Here is a 14,425-nt window from a genome sequence, read left to right as displayed (position 1 = left end):
AAATCTGCTTACGTTTTATTTGATTCGGGTGCGGATAGAAGCTATATGAGTAGAGATTTTTGTGCTAAATTAAGTTGTCCATTGACGCCTTTGGATAGTAAATTTTTACTCGAATTAGCAAATGGTAAATTAATTTCAGCAGATAATATATGTCGGAATCGAGAAATTAAACTGGTTAGCGAAACATTTAAGATTGATTTGATACCAGTAGAGTTAGGGAGTTTTGATGTGATAATCGGTATGGACTGGTTGAAAGAAGTGAAAGCGGAGATCGTTTGTTACAAAAATGCAATTCGCATTATACGAGAAAAAGGAAAACCCTTAATGGTGTACGGAGAAAAGGGCAACACGAAGCTACATCTTATTAGTAATTTGAAGGCACAAAAACTAATAAGAAAAGGTTGCTATGCTGTTCTAGCACACGTCAAGAAAGTACAAACTGAAGAAAAGAGCATCAATGATGTTCCCATTGCAAAAGAATTTCCTGATGTATTTCCGAAAGAATTACCGGGATTACCCCCACATCGATCCGTTGAATTTCAAATAGATCTTGTACCAGGAGCTGCACCAATAGCTCGTGCTCCTTACAGACTCGCACCCAGCGAGATGAAAGAACTGCAAAGCCAATTACAAGAACTTTTAGAGCGTGGTTTCATTCGACCAAGCACATCACCGTGGGGAGCTCCTGTTTTGTTTGTCAAGAAGAAAGATGGTACATTCAGGTTGTGTATCGACTACCGAGAGTTGAACAAACTTACCATCAAGAACCGCTACCCACTACCGAGAATCGACGACTTATTTGATCAACTACAAGGCTCGTCTGTTTATTCAAAGATTGACTTACGTTCCGGGTATCATCAAATGCGGGTGAAAGAAGATGATATTCCAAAGACTGCTTTCAGAACACGTTACGGTCATTACGAGTTTATGGTCATGCCGTTTGGTTTAACTAATGCACCAGCTGTGTTCATGGACCTTATGAACCGAGTGTGTGGACCATACCTTGACAAGTTTGTCATTGTTTTCATTGATGACATACTTATTTACTCAAAGAATGACCAAGAACACGGTGAACATTTGAGAAAGGTGTTAGAAGTATTGAGGAAGGAAGAATTGTACGCTAGGTTTTCAAAGTGTGCATTTTGGTTGGAAGAAGTTCAATTCCTCGGTCACATAGTGAACAAAGAAGGTATTAAGGTGGATCCGGCAAAGATAGAAACTGTTAAAAAGTGGGAAACCCCGAAAACTCCGAAACACATACGCCAGTTTTTAGGACTAGCTGGTTACTACAGAAGGTTCATCCAAGACTTTTCCAGAATAGCAAAACCCTTGACTGCATTAACGCATAAAGGGAAGAAATTTGAATGGAATGATGAACAAGAGAAAGCGTTTCAGTTATTGAAGAAAAAGCTAACTACGGCACCTATATTGTCATTGCCTGAAGGGAATGATGATTTTGTGATTTATTGTGACGCATCAAAGCAAGGTCTCGGTTGTGTATTAATGCAACGAACGAAGGTGATTGCTTATGCGTCTAGACAATTGAAGATTCACGAACAAAATTATACGACGCATGATTTGGAATTAGGCGCGGTTATTTTTGCATTAAAGACTTGGAGGCACTACTTATATGGGGTCAAAAGTATTATATATACCGACCACAAAAGTCTTCAACACATATTTAATCAGAAACAACTGAATATGAGGCAGCGTAGGTGGATTGAATTGTTGAATGATTACGACTTTGAGATTCGTTACCACCCGGGGAAGGCAAATGTGGTAGCCGATGCCTTGAGCAGGAAGGACAGAGAACCCATTCGAGTAAAATCTATGAATATAATGATTCATAATAACATTACTACTCAAATAAAGGAGGCGCAACAAGGAGTTTTAAAAGAGGGAAATTTAAAGGATGAAATACCCAAAGGATCGGAGAAGCATCTTAATATTCGGGAAGACGGAACCCGGTATAGGGCTGAAAGGATTTGGGTACCAAAATTTGGAGATATGAGAGAAATGGTACTTAGAGAAGCTCATAAAACCAGATACTCAATACATCCTGGAACGGGGAAGATGTACAAGGATCTCAAGAAACATTTTTGGTGGCCGGGTATGAAAGCCGATGTTGCTAAATACGTAGGAGAATGTTTGACGTGTTCTAAGGTCAAAGCTGAGCATCAGAAACCATCAGGTCTACTTCAACAACCCGAAATCCCGGAATGGAAATGGGAAAACATTACCATGGATTTCATCACTAAATTGCCAAGGACTGCAAGTGGTTTTGATACTATTTGGGTAATAGTTGATCGTCTCACCAAATCAGCACACTTCCTACCAATAAGAGAAGATGACAAGATGGAGAAGTTAGCACGACTGTATTTGAAGGAAGTCGTCTCCAGACATGGAATACCAATCTCTATTATCTCTGATAGGGATGGCAGATTTATTTCAAGATTCTGGCAGACATTACAGCAAGCATTAGGAACTCGTCTAGACATGAGTACTGCCTATCATCCACAAACTGATGGGCAGAGCGAAAGGACGATACAAACGCTTGAAGACATGCTACGAGCATGTGTTATTGATTTCGGAAACAGTTGGGATCGACATCTACCGTTAGCAGAATTTTCCTACAACAACAGCTACCATTCAAGCATTGAGATGGCGCCTTTTGAAGCACTTTATGGTAGAAAGTGCAGGTCTCCGATGTGTTGGAGTGAGGTGGGGGATAGACAGATTACGGGTCCGGAGATTATACAAGAAACTACCGAGAAGATCATCCAAATTCAACAACGGTTGAAAACCGCCCAAAGTCGACAAAAGAGCTACGCTGACATTAAAAGAAAAGATATAGAATTTGAAATTGGAGAGATGGTCATGCTTAAAGTTTCACCTTGGAAAGGCGTTGTTCGATTTGGTAAACGAGGGAAATTAAATCCAAGGTATATTGGACCATTCAAGATTATTGATCGTGTCGGACCAGTAGCATACCGACTTGAGTTACCTCAACAACTTGCGGCTGTACATAACACTTTCCACGTCTCGAATTTGAAGAAATGTTTTGCTAAAGAAGATCTCACTATTCCGTTAGATGAAATCCAAATCAACGAAAAACTTCAATTCATCGAAGAACCCGTCGAAATAATGGATCGTGAGGTTAAAAGACTTAAGCAAAACAAGATACCAATTGTTAAGGTTCAATGGAATGCTCATAGAGGACCCGAGTTCACCTGGGAGCGTGAAGATCAGATGAAGAAGAAATACCCGCATCTATTTCCAGAAGATTCGTCAACACCTTCAACAGCTTAAAATTTCGGGACGAAATTTATTTAACGGGTAGGTACTGTAGTGACCCGAACTTTTCCATGTTTATATATATTAACTGAGATTGATATTTACATGATTAAATGTTTCCAACATGTTAAGCAATCAAACTTGTTAAGACTTGATTAATTGGAATATGTTTCATATAGACAATTGACCACTCAAGTTGACCGGTGATTCACGAACGTTAAAACTTGTAAAAACTATACGATGACATATATATGGTTATATATATAGTTAACATGATTTTATTATAAGTATATATCTCATTAGGTATTTTAACAATGAGTTATATACATAAAAATGAGACTATTAATTTAAGAAACTCGAAAACGATATATATAACGATTATCGTTATAACAACGTCTTACTAGGTACATATGAATCATATTAAGATATTGATACACTTGGTTAATTATGTTAAATGATAAGTAAATATATTATTAAGTGTATTAACAATGAAATACATATGTAAAAATAAGACTACTAACTTAATGATTTCGAAACGAGACATATATGTAACGATTATCGTTGTAACGACATTTAACTGTATATATATCATACTAAGATATATTATATATCATAATATCATGATAATATAATAATTTAAAATCTCATTTAATATTATAAACATTGGGTTAACAACATTTAACAAGATCGTTAACCTAAAGGTTTCAAAACAACACTTATATGTAACGACTAACGATGACTTAACGACTCAGTTAAAATGTATATACATGTAGTGTTTTAATATGTATTTATACACTTTTGAAAGACTTCAATACACTTATCAAAATACTTCTACTTAACAAAAATGCTTACAATTACATCCTCGTTCAGTTTCATCAACAATTCTACTCTTATACACCCGTATTCGTACTCGTACAATACACAGCTTTTAGATGTATGTACTATTGGTATATACACTCTAATGATCAGCTCTTAGCAGCCCATGTGAGTCACCTAACACATGTGGGAACCATCATTTGGCAACTAGCATGAAATATCTCATAAAATTACAAAAATATGAGTAATCATTCATGACTTATTTACATGAAAACAAAATTACATATCCTTTATATCTAATCCATACACCAACGACCAAAAACACCTACAAACACTTTCATTCTTCAATTTTATTCATCTAATTGAACTCTCTCAAGTTCTATCTTCAAGTTCTAAGTGTTCTTCATATATTCTACAAGTTCTAGTTACATAAAATCAAGAATACTTTCAAGTTTGCTAGCTCACTTCCAATCTTGTGAGGTGATCATCCAACCTCAAGAAATCTTTGTTTCTTACAGTAGGTTATCATTCTAATACTAGGTAATAATCATATTCAAACTTTGGTTCAATTTCTATAACTATAACAATCTTATTTCAAGTGATGATCTTACTTGAACTTGTTTTCGTGTCATGATTCTGCTTCAAGAACTTCGAGCCATCCAAGGATCCGTTGAAGCTAGATCCATTTTTCTCTTTTCCAGTAGGTTTATCCAAGGAACTTAAGGTAGTAATGATGTTCATAACATCATTCGATTCATATATATAAAGCTATCTTATTCGAAGGTTTAAACTTGTAATCACTAGAACATAGTTTAGTTAATTCTAAACTTGTTCGCAAACAAAAGTTAATCCTTCTAACTTGACTTTTAAAATCAACTAAACACATGTTCTATATCTATATTATATGCTAACTTAATGATTTAAAACCTGGAAACACAAAAAACACCGTAAAACCGGATTTACGCCGTCGTAGTAACACCGCGGGCTGTTTTGGGTTAGTTAATTAAAAACTATGATAAACTTTGATTTAAAAGTTGTTATTCTGAGAAAATGATTTTTATTATGAACATGAAACTATATCCAAAAATTATGGTTAAACTCAAAGTGGAAGTATGTTTTCTAAAATGGTCATCTAGACGTCGTTCTTTCGACTGAAATGACTACCTTTACAAAAACGACTTGTAACTTATTTTTCCGACTATAAACCTATACTTTTTATGTTTATATTAATAAAATAGAGTTCAATATGAAACCATAGCAATTTGATTCACTCAAAACGGATTTAAAATGAAGAAGTTATGGGTAAAACAAGATTGGATAATTTTTCTCATTTTAGCTACGTGAAAATTGGTAACAAATCTATTCCAACCATAACTTAATCAACTTGTATTGTATATTATGTAATCTTGAGATACCATAGACACGTATACAATGTTTCGACCTATCATGTCGACACATCTATATATATTTCGGAACAACCATAGACACTCTATATGTGAATGTTGGAGTTAGCTATACAGGGTTGAGGTTGATTCTAAAATATATTTAGTTTGAGTTGTGATCAATACTGAGATACGTATACACTGGGTCGTGGATTGATTCAAGATAATATTTATCGATTTATTTCTGTACATCTAACTGTGGACAACTAGTTGTAGGTTACTAACGAGGACAGCTGACTTAATAAACTTAAAACATCAAAATATATTAAAAGTGTTGTAAATATATTTTGAACATACTTTGATATATATGTATATATTGTTATAGGTTCGTGAATCAACCAGTGGCCAAGTCTTACTTCCCGACGAAGTAAAAATCTGTGAAAGTGAGTTATAGTCCCACTTTTAAAATCTAATATTTTTGGGATGAGAATACATGCAGGTTTTATAAATGATTTACAAAATAGACACAAGTACGTGAAACTACATTCTATGGTTGAATTATCGAAATCGAATATGCCCCTTGTTATTAAGTCTGGTAATCTAAGAATTAGGGAACAGACACCCTAATTGACGCGAATCCTAAAGATAGATCTATTGGGCTTAACAAACCCCATCCAAAGTACCGGATGCTTTAGTACTTCGAAATTTATATCATATCCGAAGGGTGTCCCGGAATGATGGGGATATTCTTATATATGCATCTTGTTAATGTCGGTTACCAGGTGTTCACCATATGAATGATTTTTATCTCTATGTATGGGATGTGTATTGAAATATGAAATCTTGTGGTCTATTATTATGATTTGATATATATAGGTTAAACCTATAACTCACCAACATTTTTGTTGACGTTTTAAGCATGTTTATTCTCAGGTGATTATTAAGAGCTTCCGCTGTCGCATACTTAAATAAGGACGAGATTTGGAGTCCATGCTTGTATGATATTGTGTAAAAACTGCATTCAAGAAACTTATTTTGTTGTAACATATTTGTATTGTAAACCATTATGTAATGGTCGTGTGTAAACAGGATATTTTAGATTATCATTATTTGATAATTTACGTAAAGCTTTTTAAAACCTTTTTCTATGAAATAAAGGTTATGGTTTGTTTTAAAAATGAATGCAGTCTTTGAAAAACGTCTCATATAGAGGTCAAAACCTCGCAACGAAATCAATTAATATGGAACGTTTTTAATCAATAAGAACGGGACATTTCATGCAGACCTGGTTCGCTAAGACTACCGCTCTGATACCACATGTAAAGACCCGTCCTAATCCATAAGAATGAATACAATAACATATGATTACATCGCGAGGTATTTGACCTCTATATGATACAATTTACAAACATTGCATTCGTTTTAAAAGACAAACTTTCATTACATCGAAAGTTGACAGGCATGCATACCATTTCATAATATCTATCTATAAATGATCTAATCTGTCATTTACTTAATCATAATCTTTACTGAACTCAATGACTTGAATGCAACGTCTTTTGAAATATGCATGAATGATTCCAAGTAATATCTTTAAAATGAACTAATGCACAGCGGAAGATTTCTTTAATACCTGAGAATAAACATGCTTTAAAGTGTCAACCAAAAGGTTGGTGAGTTCATTAGTTTATCATAATCAATCATTTTTATCATTTTAATAGACCACAAGATTTTCATTTCCATTTCTCATAAATATACGTCCCATGCATAGAGACAAAAATAATCATTCATAAGGATTGAACACCTGGTAACCGACATTAACAAGATGCAAATAAGAATATCTCCATCATTCCGGGACATCCATCGGACATGATATAAAAACTCGAAGTACTAAAGCATCCGCTACAACGGATGGGGTTTGTTGGGCCCAATAGATCTATCTTTAGGATTCGCGTCAATTAGTAGACTGGTTTACTAATTCTTAGGTTACCAAGCAAAAGGGGCATATTCTGCTTCGATCATTCAACCATATAATGTAGTTTCGATTACTTGTGTCTATTTCGTAAAACATTTATAAAAGCAGCGCATGTATTCTCAGTCCCAAAAATATATATTGCAAAAGCATTTAAAAAGGGAGCAAATGAAACTCACCATACTGTATTTTGTAGTAAAAATACATATGACGACATTGAATAAGTATAGGGTTGGCCTCGGATTCACGAACCTATATCATTTATATATATATATATATATATATATATATATATATATATATATATATATATATATATATATATATATATATATATATATATATATATATATATATATATATATATATATATATATATATATATATATTAACACATATAAATGTAATTTGAACAAAATTTATATATTATTAGTGGTTTAATTGTTATTTTAATTATGTGTTTCATTAATAATCTACTAAATTATTTATATTAATATTTATTATAAGGATATTAATATAGTTATGTTATAGGTAGTAAATATAGTTTTATATAACTTAATAGTTATTTATAAGATAATATTAATGATAATAATTAAAATGTTAAAAATAATACTAATAATGTTATTAATAATAAAAATGATAAAATAACCATACATCTAATAATAATAATAATAATAATAATAATAATAATAATAATAATAATAATAATAATAATAATAATAATAATAATAATAATAATAATAATAATAATAATGTAAATTTTAATAAAATGATAATTTTAATAAAAATAATATTTTTAATATTAATAATTTTAACAACAATGATAATTTTAATAAGAATGATAATTTTAATGACAATTGTAATAATCATAGTGATAATAATAATAATATTAATAATTCATTTAAATTGTAACTTAATTGTAATTTTTATCATTTTCATATTAATATCCTTATTTATAATCTTTATATTTGTATTCATAATAATAATAATAATAATAATAATAATAATAATAATAATAATAATAATAATAATAATAATAATAATAATAATAATAATAATAATAATAATAATAATAATAATAACTACCTCAAAGAATTGGCCCTTAAAGAAAATAATGCCCATGCCCAGCCTCGAACTCGCGACCTCTCGAATAAAACAAACACCCCTAAACCACTGAACCACACCGCTATATCTTGTACTAATTCGCAAGCTTAAATAATTAAACCAATGTAAACTGTTACAACCCAAAGAGTTTATTCGGCCCACTTGAAGCCCAATCCTTTCACAGCATCTTCTATTATATAAATTTTTTTTGTATTAGCCTAGTTTCGAACCCATGACCTCTCGGTTAACACCCATACTTACAAACCATTGAACTATCTCATTTTTCTGTTATATCTTACCAGAATAAATACCTAAACAGTATACCTATTTTTTTCATCTTCATTTACATCATCCTAATCTAAACCGTGACTATCATTCCTCATCATACATCACATTATCTATCAACGATTATCATTCTCCCCTCATCATAATCTAATCATCATGTCGTCATCCTCCGTATATTACCAAAATAGAAAAACAACTAAGTAATTATGTAACAACCCAAACCGTAACCGACCAAACTCGACGAAATTTCAAACAAAAAAAAAAAATCTCTGGTGCAGTTCATTTGCGCGGCGCGCCATATAGGTCGCGCGGCGCGCCGAATCACCTGGACAGCCCGCTGTCCCCGGAAGTCAATTTAACGAAAATGTTTGACTAGTTCCCGACACATTTAGCCAAAACGCTTTTAACCGTACATTAATATATGTAAAACTAGCACATAACTAAGGTTTGAGCGAGTTTCACAAAGTGGGGCCCACACGTGCCCAAATTACCCTTTAAGTATAAAAGTACAATTTTAGACCATAAGACTCTTAATACAAGACAAAGCCGAGCATGGCGATTGGGGATACGCTACCCAATCCTAATAAATCCAAAAGCAAGCCTTCTACGCAAACTACGCAAGTCCTCTAATCCTCGCGCTTACCCGAGCCACCATCCGCATGCAATCTATAAAAAGAGTCAACAACGAGAGGGTAAGCTAACGCTTAGTGAATGATAATATACTACATACATATATATGTATAAAATGAATACGCCACACAAGCAAATACCGCATACCGTAGCATCCAAATATAAAGCAACTACACTAAGCATAACGTACAATCTCTAAGCATCAAGCTAAAGGTACAACAACAAATATGAGTCCACCAACGACAAAGTGAACATCTCCAAATAGCTACACCCGGAGGGTTAGCTACAACACAACAATACATTAATATATAACAATATAAATGAACAAGGTTAACACCTTAACCCAATACCGAGAACCAAATACCACAATGAAGATTGGCCGAACTACACGAGCCTTAGTAATCCGAAACCACACGAGATTACTATCTTCACAACATCGAGGTTGGCCGAACCACACGAGCCTTAGTAATCCGAAACCACACGAGATTACTACCTCAATAAGATGACCGAACTACACGAGTCACCATGAATCCGAACTACACGAGATTCATTTGATAAGATGACCGAAACCACACGCGTCATCGTGAATCCGAAACCACACGCGATTCACTTCTCCAACTCAAACCCACGGTCACGGGATTATATAATCCACCACATCGGGGCCACAACATCCAAATCACAATCACGTGTGATAATGTACACACGAACGTGTACTTCGCCAAAGATGGTCAACCAAAACGCACAACCGTGCCAATTGGACTTATACAAAAGTCCATCAAGTCCACCTACATGTGAAGTGAGCTCTATAGCCGAGAATCACTTCACCCGACCCGCACCCATCCTACACATACATATGTACATAGGATAATATCACTCACCTTGAAGTCTTGAAGAAAGCTTCCAAGTAATCCGCAACTCGCCAATGGAAAATACCTATTCCATTATCACAATTACAACAATACACTTAGAGTGGATTTACAAATCAACCCAATTCGTCACTAAGTTCAATTTCGACCCAAATGCACTTCCAAGCACAAACCGTGCCCAAACTAACCAATAGTCACTAACACAAGTGAGAATGGTCCTAATATGCCAATTAAACCCGAACACAAGTGTTAAACACGTGTCATACCCATTTTGACACTTAAACCCTAATTTTGACCCATAAAGGTCAAAATCTCATTCTTTGCAAGTTTTGACACCAAAACACATTTAACTCGGTTTAATACTTTAACTTAATCCATTTTAAGTTTATAAACTTCATTAAATCGCCAATTGGGTCATAATCACCACGAAACCCTAATTTGACCCAAAGTCAAAGTTAGTCAACCAAATACCCTAAATGGGTTTCAACACTTCCATAATCACTAACTTAAGTGATTAAACTCAAATTAAAGTTCTAAACATGGCCAATTAGTTCACCAAACCCAAAATCCACCAACAATTAACAACAACCCGATTACTAGCTTCACTAAACCCATTTCATCACATAAAAGGGTTTTACAACTAATTAACTCAAAACCCTAACTTGAATATCAAATTAGATAATTGAAATTCGGAGTTTGAGCTTACCAATACTATCACCGTGTAGCCGAGAACGAAAGGAACAACTTTAAAACCCGAGACTTTGCACGATTCGAGCTTCTTCCTCACCAAAACCTCCAATCTCTCTCTAAACTCTTACTCTCTCTCTAAAAATGGATGAAGATGATGAGTGGATGTGAATGGGATCCAAAACTGATCCAAACTAGCTCATAAGCCTCACAAATCCGGCCTCAAGTGAAATTACCCATTTGCCCTTCATTTAAGCCAATTAAAAACAAGGGATTCTGTCAGCAGCAAACGGCGCGGCGCGCCGAATCCCCGCGCGGCGCGCGACATAACTGATACAGATTCTTTTGCATTTTAACTCCCATAAATAGCCAACGAAACCCAATCTCGAATGTTATAAGTACACGAGTATGCAAGATAAATATTTGGGTCTTACAACTCTCCCCCACTTAAACTCGATCACGTCCTCGTGATCCTCGTCACTTAACCAAACGGACCCCACTTACGGTCCTAAACATAAGTTCCAACCCGACTTTCCTAGGCAACTATTCTCATTGAAGCACCTTTAACACTAAAATCGTCATCCGCGATTTTTCTCAAATCCACAATCCGAGCACTAAAACCATGCTCATTCCCTAACATCGGGAAAACTCAACCAATCTCGTACCGAGATATCAATCCCTCAGCGTACTATTACCGAGTACAACGCTAAAAGCAACCAAGTCTCAACCTAAGGTCAACAACCCGAAACGATGAAGACCGAACCAAACGAATCCTTACGGACAACACCAACCACTAACATCCCTTGTAGTGCGCAATACGACAAAAGCGCAACTACCGTAACATCATAACAAACGGCTAAAACCGATAGCGTCCAAAACGATGATGGCAACGCTAAACCGAGGTGTACAAAATCGACTTTCGTCACACCCGTAACAACATGTGGGCGAAACACGGCTATCGCATCACTAATCACACAACATGGTCCTCACGACCCCACCATCGGTGTATCAAACAACCGATAGATCAAACAACACGGTCCTTACGACCCCACCATCGGTGTATCAAACAACCAATGGATCACACAACACACGAAGGCTGGCCGAAAACACACGCGCCTTAGTGAATCCGAACTACACGCGACTCACTACCTTCACCACAACAACAATCGGGAATGGCCGAACTACACGCGCCATAGTGAATCCGAACTACACGAGAGTCACTATCCCGGAGGAATGACCGAACTACACGAGTCATTTGTGAATCCGAACTACACGAGATTCACTTCCACAACATCGAGGTTGGCCGAACTACACGAGCCTTAGTAATCCGAAACCACACGAGATTACTACCTCAATAAGATGACCGAACTACACGAGTCACCATGAATCCGAACTACACGAGATTCATTCCAATAAGATGACCGAACTACACGCGTCATCGTGAATCCGAAACCACACGCGATTCACAACCATGATGAAGTCAGCGGACCCGAAGATCATGCTTCACCAATCTCAACACCGGATGAAGTCAGCGGACCCGAAGATCATGCTTCACCGATCTCAACACCACGATGAAGTCAGCGGACCCGAAGATCATGCTCCACCGATCAACCATACCATAATGAAGTCAGCGGACCCTAAAGATCATGCTTCATTAATCATCAACACCACGATGAAGTCAGCGGACCCGAAGATCATGCTCCACCGATCAACCATACCATAATGAAGTCAGCGGACCCTAAAGATCATGCTTCATTAATCATCAACACCACGATGAAGTCAGCGGACCCGAAGATCATGCTTCATCGATCACATACGCACTTTCGGCCTCAAACAACGAGTAATGCAACATCGCGCTCTGCTACACTATAGTGAACCCTAGCGGAACACTAACCATCCATAATCAAGCAAGAACCACCTATACCAAACATAGGTACCAAACAATAATTCTCCACAAGAGAACCCGACACACACCTCCCTTAACCGGAGGATCTCACCTTGCTCGTCAAACACGTCCATTATCTCTCAACGAGATTTACCACATTACCACCTCGGTGATGATTCAAATCCAAACCATAAGTACAATTTATCCGAAATTGTACTCTACCACAAATCGACCCAACCAGGTCTCGACAACATTTTCCGGATCTACCAATAGCATCATCCGAAATCTCACACTAAAACTTCCTCGTGCGGAAGTGTAACTCCCCCACTTAGAATTACGTTCCATAACCGCATCTCGTACACTCGTACAATGCTACCAAAGGTAGACTTTACCAATAATTGGGTTCGCACGACCCATTACCACATCTTGCTCCAACCTTGAGCACACGAAGGATTTTAACCAACCCTTAAACACTTTGAACGAAAAGTGTACCGCAACACAATCGGAGTCGAACACCACGCTAGTAGGTATACAAGAGGCACCTAATGTCGCGTCATAAAGACTCCATTACCAACACCCATCGAGATTTAAAACACTCGATCTCAAGGGTTCCAACCAACCGACGAACCTCATGATTCGTCACTTCCACATCAAAGCGAACACGCGCTTAACAATCAAACACCAAAACCATTTCCGTGGCTTGGTAGAAACGTTTCCCAAATACTAAGGAATGCTTGGTTACGCCAAGTCTTACGCCCTTCGCCCGTCAATCAAACATCAACACAGGGTACTTCCATTAGGAACGTCACCCGTAGCATAACATGCACAACAAAGGCACGCAGCTCAAACTCAAACGGCATTTAATAAATAATCAAAAGACCTATTTATTAAAATGAAACGTACCTTAACGTCTCCTCGCCGCACCCGTCCCCGCTAACTTGGGACATTCCGACTTACGATGTCCTTCCTTTTGGCAATTGAAGCACACCATACTACCACCCTTTGGTACCGAACATTCCCAAGACTTGTGACCCCTTACGCCACAATTGTAACATCTAGCCGCACTAGAATCCGATATACCCGTTCGCGTACCACCCGTGCTCACACTCGGACCCTTAGTCCTCTTACTCGGAGCACCATAAGAAACAACTCTTCTCTCACTTGAAGATTCACCCCTCTTCGATCGTGAATACGACTCGAAACCTCTAGCCAAGTCGAATAATTCCGAAAACGATTTCGCTTGACCCCGACTAATCTTACTTTTCAAGTCATCATTCAAGGTCCGATAGAAATCCCCCATCAACAAACGATCATTCCCCAAATACTCCGGACAAAAACGAGCCTTTGCCATAAAGGTCGTCTTAAGAGTACTCAAATCCATAGATCCTTGTCGCAAATTTCGCAACTCATTACGCAATTCCCACAAATCGGCCGAAGTCCGGAACTCCTCAAAGAATTCCTCCTTAAACTCGTCCCACGATAAGGCCATAAACGTCTCGCCACC

The 14,425-nt window shown here is 36.5% G+C and overlaps 1 long non-coding RNA gene across 1 annotated transcript; it reads right to left on the bottom strand.

Annotated features, from left to right (window-relative positions):
* Window positions 1-9,477: 9,477 nt before the first annotated feature.
* On the bottom strand, window positions 9,478-11,229 carry LOC139840148 (uncharacterized). Its single transcript, XR_011757251.1, has 3 exons — window positions 11,056-11,229; window positions 10,362-10,416; window positions 9,478-9,519 (listed from the first exon to the last, which is right to left on the bottom strand). It is a non-coding gene; the product is annotated as an uncharacterized lncRNA (long non-coding RNA).
* Window positions 11,230-14,425: the final 3,196 nt, after the last annotated feature.

Source organism: Rutidosis leptorrhynchoides, chromosome 4 (genome assembly GCF_046630445.1).
Source record: "Rutidosis leptorrhynchoides isolate AG116_Rl617_1_P2 chromosome 4, CSIRO_AGI_Rlap_v1, whole genome shotgun sequence".
In the NCBI taxonomy this organism is placed as follows: domain Eukaryota; kingdom Viridiplantae; phylum Streptophyta; class Magnoliopsida; order Asterales; family Asteraceae; genus Rutidosis; species Rutidosis leptorrhynchoides.
This window is presented reverse-complemented; position numbering and strand designations above follow the sequence as displayed.